Genomic DNA, 6872 nt, shown 5'->3' on the forward strand with positions numbered 1-6872 from the left:
AGTTTCACTTTTGCTTTCCACACTCGGACGGGATTTCACTTTCGGTTTCACTTTGCGGCTCTCACTTTCACTCTCGCTCATGTGTTCTCTGTTGGGTGTAGAGAGATGCAGATTAAGTTTGGTTCAGATGTTTTGTGTTTCATCCGTAGAATCTCTCTCTCTCTCTCTCTCTCTCTCTCGCGCGCTCTCTCTCTCTCTCTTCTCCCTAACTCTGCAGGGATTTTCTCCTATCATTTTCTTTGTGACACCAGTTTTAAATACCAAAGATCTCTCTCTCTCTCTCTCTCTCTCTCTCTCTCTCTCTCTCTCTCTCTCTCTCTCTCTCTCTCTAAATGGGGAACCGATGTGCATGCCAGTTTTAGATAACAAAAAGATTCTTGATCTCAGAGGAACACTGACTGATAAAATACCAGTTAAAAAAAAAGTCATCAGTTTTAAATAAAAGTGAAAGATCTGTCTTATTTTAGGATAACTCTCTCCTTTCTTTTCTTAGACTTCTCCAATATTCATTGCCTTGCTTTCCATACCCTTTCTTTTGGTTTTTAGTCAGAGGTTTGTGCATCTTATTTCCTTTCACTGGGCTGTAGATATGACTTTATAATCTGATCCGTATGTAAAGTTTTCCAATATATATAATAGATATATATATATATATATATATATATATATATATATATATATATATATGTATGTATTTATGTATGTGTATGTATATATATATATAGAGAGAGAGGAGAATATTACTGTAGAAATGAAAGTGAGAAAGTAACCTTGAAAACACCTCCTGATTCTCTCTCTCTCTCTCTCTCTCTCTCTCTCTCTCTCTCTCTCTCTCTCTCTCTCTCTCTCTCTCTCTCCTTTCACATCGCAACCTTTTTCTCAGTTTCACATTTGTGCTTTGCCATTCACTGGGCAGATATGACTTTCACAATCCAAACATACACACATATAACTAGACAGCTAGATAGATAGACAGATATTCTGCATTTCTTTCAACCCTTTTTTTACCAGTTTATAAAAGTGAAAGCTGATGCCATTTCCCGCCATAGCCCAGAGATTCCTCTTACCGTAACGGGACCAACTTTCCCCGGCCTCATTCAGTGGGTTGTTCTCGTTTCGTTTACTTCTTGAGTTTACCCTTAATTCTCCCCGTTTTCTATGAGGCGTCCGTTTTCTGTGATGTCAGGTGGTTGTAGCGTTAGTTGTCTATTTTGTAATTATATATATATATATATATATATATATATATATATATATATATATATATATATATATATATATATATATATATATATATATATATATAATTTTATTTATTTTTTTATTTTTATTTTTTACATATTTTATAGGCTATAAAGAGAGGCTTAATTAACTGTATGAAATAAAAATGTAGGTAGAGTTTGTAAGCGTGAAAAAATAAACTTAGGTAAGCAAGCTCTCTCTCTCTCTCTCTCTCTCTCTCTCTCTCTCTCTCTCTCTCTCTCTCTCTCTCTATATATATATATATATATATATATATATATATATATATATATATATATATATGTGTGTGTCTGTATGTGTTTATTTATGTATTTATGTGTGTGTAATTTCTCTCACTTTTGATATATATATATATATATATATATATATATATATATATATATATATATATATATATATATATATATATATATATATATATATATATATATATAAATAAATTTCTGACTCACATCAGGATCGAACTCAGGTCTTTCAATTGGCAGACGACAGTAAATGGTTAAACACGGACGAATCCATTGCTTTTTGTAGGGGAGAAACCATTAGAACCAAGCCTCTCTCTCTCTCTCTCTCTCTCTCTCTCTCTCTCTCTCTCTCTCTATATATATATATATATATATATATATATATATATATATATATATATATATATATATAATGTGTACATATATATACATATATGTAAAACCAGTAGTAACAGATGTAAATTATTATTATTATTATTATTATTATTATTATTATTATTATTATTATTATTATTATTATTATTTAAACACTATATGATATGAGATTTCACTTTCTCCCATCGAAAAGAAAGTTTATTCCCTTACGGAACTGTTAACAGCCTCACTTTCTCGACCAACAACGGGAAGTTGACCCTGAGAGAGAAAAGAGACCGTTTGGAAAACTCGAATTGACCCTGAATGGTGGAAGGGGTGACCTGACCTCCGCTTTCGCCCCCAACGTGAATTTCTCCTTCCTCTGCCACCCGTTTCTCTCTCTCTCTCTCTCTCCCCGAGAGGTTTCTCTTCTCTCACTTCTCTCCTCTCACCCTTTCACTCCGCTGCCCCCGGAGTTTCACTTTTGCTTTCCGTTTCACTTTTACTTTCCATTTCACTTTCGATTTCAGCGGTTTTACTTTCGGTTGCAACAGGTGCTCTCCGTTTTCTGTTGAAGCTGACAGGAAAGTGTAAGTGGTTTTGTGGGAAACTCTTGCAATTTTTTTTTTCCAGAGTTCTGCTAATCGAGATTTCAAAGATGAATGGTGCTCTAACTTTCTTCTCTTTCTCTTCTGTGTGGAAATTTGTCAAGTGAAGTAAAGGAGAATATACTTCTTAATATTTATCCGTTTTTTGTGAATAGGCCTACTAGACGTAAGCTGGTTTACAGAACTGGAGGACGGGGCTATATTTACTTAAATGAAAAAAAGGTATAGAATAAAGTTATGTAGCAGAGTTCAAAAGAAGTTTAAAAACTAATTTAGGAGAAGAGAATAAGACGGAGTAATTAAAGCCAGATTTGTGTTAAGCAATGGAAAATAAGATTTGAAGTCAAACCCAGAGTATAATAAAAAAAAAAAAAAAAAGAGACTGAAAAGTGCATTAGTACCACAAGACTGTAACTAGACCAACGTCTCATCACAAGTAGATCTCTCGAGGTGAGGAGAGAGAGGATGTAGGAGAGGATGAAACCTACTTCCTCACTTCCTCACTTCCTCCCCAATGAACTAGACCAACGTGTCACTCTCAGCACAAGTAGATCGCTCGAGGTGAGGAGAGAGATGTAGGAGAGGATGAAACCTCGTTCCTCACTTCCTCACTTCCTCCTCAATGAACGTCCTCCAATGCCGGTAACCTGGTTGGTCCTCGTTCTTGAAAACGGTGACCAACTTTTCCCGCGCGTTTCATCTTAGCCTCATTTCTCTTCGTTCGTTCCCGACAACAAAGAGGCTCGCCTACTTTCTCCATTCTCGCGGAAACCACCTCTCTCTCTCTCTCTCTCTCTCTCTCTCTCTCTCTCTCTCTCTCTCTCTCTCTCTCTCTCTCTCATAAACTATAACATACATTTGCTATTTCACAGCTAAGATTCTCAGTGCCGCCGAAATTTTTGTGCACGCTAGGCCTATGTCGTACAAAACCATAATTTAATGGAATTATTCGTATTTAATTATATCGTTTCTCAGTGGTTTTGATATCAGTTTCAATTTCCTTCATGGAAGTAATTTTTTCAATATTAGAACATTGTATTAGATACAGAAAAAAACCGTTAAATGTAAGAGGCGACGAGTCCATTTCAGTGAAAGGGGAGGTAACTTGTGCTATACCTTTAAAGTGAAAGCTTGAAGCTACCAGCTCGTGTATTAAATAGAGCAGGGAACTGTATAGCCTTGATGATACATACTGATACATGGGGATACATAGATAGAGAACGGTTTAATACATAGATTCAAGGAGATCCATACGTAGAAAGGAAGGTAATACATAGATACATAGAAGTATTGGGTCTAGAGCAGACTTGTTGATGTATAGAAGTACGAAAAGATACGTAGTTTGAAATGACGGTTAATTCATAGGTACTCGGCGCTATAGAGGTAGTAGGTGGATATCAACTGATACACGAACGTACAAAGAAGTTTTTGTATGTATAGGGACTTAGGATGGACATTCCATAGTTTCACTTGACTGAAGCTAATAATCGTTTGTTATGTCCGATAATTGTACGGGTGACCTGTCCACTCGGGTCACGTTCACGGGTCAGATATGACCCCGAAGGAGAAGAAGACGGAAAGTCTCTCTCTCTCTCTCTCTCTCTCTAGACTCCGTCGGGGAGTTTAACACTCTCGCTTTCACTTTCGTCTGAGGGCTTCGATAGACGCAGTCGATAGATAGATAAACGCCGACTTTGGACAGATAGATGGATAGATAGACTTGTAGCGTCGATCGATAGATAGATCAATATAGATATAACTCAACATTTTTTGACAGAAGTTCACAATATGACTTTTATTTTTGGCGCATTTTAGATAGAAGTAATAAATAACGGAGCTCCATGATAACACTTTATATTTATCACTTGAATAAAGTTCGTGGTTTGCTTAGAAAGTAAATAAAGTTAGTTACGTAAAGCTGTGACGTCACGATGGGCATACAGTAGCTCGTGACGTCATTGATTTGAGTAAATATGGATGACATCAATGTTGCAAATAAAAAAAAAAGAAAGATTGGCTGTGTCTATTTACGCCACAGGGGAGTCTAGGTCTAGAACAACTGGCTCTCTCTCTCTCTCTCTCTCTGTGTGTGTGTGTGTGTGTGTGTAAAAGCGGACTTAGCGACATGTAACAGATCTTTGGACAGACCTCTTAATTAACCATTTCCTGTGGAAATTCTGGAATTATTGATGGTAATTCCGCTCAAAAGAGGCAGAACCGAAACAATTGCCCGGCAGAGGTGTTTCCATTCCGTATGTGCAATTTTTATAACTTGTTTTTCTGCATATATCTGCCAAGGGATTAACCAAAGTCTGGTAGATGCCGGAAACTATCGCCACAGCATTACTTTTAGTCAGACTAAGAAATTCACTTTCACCCTACACTGGAAACTCTATTTGACCTCGAAAATGAAAGCCTCCTTCGTGAGAGTGAGAAAATGACCCTGAATATCTTTAAGTCTTTTCTCTCCCTTCTCCTCAACGGTTTCTCTTTCCTCAGTGGTCCTCTCTCCTCAGTTTCTCCTCACGCTCTTCCTCACTCGGTCGAGTTTCACTGTCGCTTTCGTCGGTGGCGATTTCACTTTCACTTTGGGATTCACTTTCACTTTCACTTTGGGATGAGTGTGCATTTGGTTAGTGTATGTATGTATTTATATATATATATATATATATATATATAATATATTATATATATATATATACATATATATATATATATATTAAGCCATACATATCCTTTAATATTAACTTACAATTTGATTGTAAGTCAACTTTTTATTTTTGTACGTAAACCAAAGGCTTAGGGTTCGAATCCTGATTGGGGCATTACTCGTCTATTGTAAATCCCCGTGGTTGTAATTCAGTCCTAAGGTATAGTGAATTCGATATGAGACGTATTTTAAATATTTTTATTTGAACTAGTGCTGTTTTCAGGAAATTCTGTGACTTTTCTTTGAGTCACACTCTGGAATGTTGCTTTTTTTTTTATTGTCATTTGTAGCTCAACTCAAACTCTAAATTTCTCTTGTTATAGGTCTAGACCTAGTCTCGCTTTATAAGTCTAGGCGTATTCTCATAATATAAAACTAGACCTAACCTCACTATAAAAGTCTAAAATATGTAGTCTCGCTATATATAAGTCGAGACATAGTCTTATTATTTATAAGTCTAGACGTAATCTCTTTACATAAGTCTGAACGTAGCCTCACTATATGAGTCTAGACCTAGCCTCACTATATAAGTCTAGACATAGCCTCATTATATAAGTCTAGACGTAGCCTCGCTATATGATTAGAGACTAGACAGCCTCGCCCAAACCTTCGCTTTCGTTCGTTCTTGACATTGGCCTCGATTCCTTGTTGCTGGGATACGGAATGTGGTACAGTTAGTCTCCCCCCGCCCCTTGTAACCGGGTTCTTGTTGTTGCCAAGATGCAAGGTAACGGTGACGGACTTTCACCTCAGAATATAACGGTTTACCGGACTTTCTCTTCTCGGCTGCTCCGCCCTGCCTCGTTCTCCGTTTTCTGTTGGGGCTGTGGGGATTCCGTTTTTCTATACGCATTATGTATTTTTCTTATAAATGTACATTGTTGAAAGAGAGAGAGAGAGAGAGAGAGTCCATTTCTGGATGGGGGGGTCTGTACGACTAAACGTCGCCATTATGTAGAGTATATACATAAATTTTATATATACAGTACATATATATGTTCAGGGATTTTGCCACGCCAGTTGAACTGAAACCTGTCAATCGATTAGTCAACCAATTAACCAAAGTCACTTTCACTTTCACGGGTCACTTTCCCTGAAAGTGAAAGCGAGATCTCCATCCTTAAGGACGCCCCTAGGACTCTCGACCGTAGGATATCAGGGTCGAGCGTGTCCACTTTCCCTTTCACAAGTCTCTATGGAACTTTCCCTCTCGCTTTCACTCTCGGTTTCGTCCGTCGAAACGGTTTCACTTTTGATGGTCCTCTCTCTCTCTCTCTCTCTCTCTCTCTCAACAAAGGTGGACTTTTTAATGATTTGAGATAATTGTGATTATGTATGTATGTATGTATGTATATATATACAGTATATATATATATATATATATATATATATATATATATATTATATATATATATATATATATATATATATACATATATATATATGTTATATATATATATATATATATATATATATATATATATATATATATATATATATATATATATATATATATATATATATATATATATATATATATATATATATTATATATATATATATATATATATATATATATATATATATATATATATATATATATATATATATATATTTGCATTTTATATTCTTCAAATTTTATAATCCACTCTTATTGTATTTATTGCTGAATATTTATTTTTACATCCAGTG

Source organism: Macrobrachium rosenbergii, chromosome 26, assembly GCF_040412425.1.
Source record: "Macrobrachium rosenbergii isolate ZJJX-2024 chromosome 26, ASM4041242v1, whole genome shotgun sequence".
Lineage (NCBI taxonomy): Eukaryota > Metazoa > Arthropoda > Malacostraca > Decapoda > Palaemonidae > Macrobrachium > Macrobrachium rosenbergii.